The sequence below is a fragment of the Vombatus ursinus genome, unplaced genomic scaffold, assembly GCF_900497805.2.
Source record: "Vombatus ursinus unplaced genomic scaffold, bare-nosed wombat genome assembly UNPS02014908.1, whole genome shotgun sequence".
NCBI classification, from domain to species: Eukaryota; Metazoa; Chordata; class Mammalia; order Diprotodontia; family Vombatidae; genus Vombatus; species Vombatus ursinus.
Window position 1 is genome coordinate 4,215 of NW_020954686.1, and position 313 is coordinate 4,527.

The following is a 313-nucleotide window of genomic DNA, read 5'->3' on the forward strand; positions in this document are numbered from 1 at the left end:
CCCCTAATTTTTCTGTATTCTTAACAGTGCCTGGCACATGTGTTTAAAAAAGTTCATTGACCAACTAATTCTAACATGTGTGAAGGTGAGGTAGACAGGAGCTATGTACAAACGGATATTTGTATTTGTATTTGATTTGATTTGGATATGATCTTAGAGGTAAAAGGCAGCCACTGGAGTTTTTTTGTTCATTAGTCTGTTTTAGCAGGTGAGTGATACTGTCAAACCTATGCTTTAGGAATATCACCCTGACAGCTATCCATAGTCATTGGTCCATTACCAAAGGCTTGAATACACATGGCTGAAGTAGGTT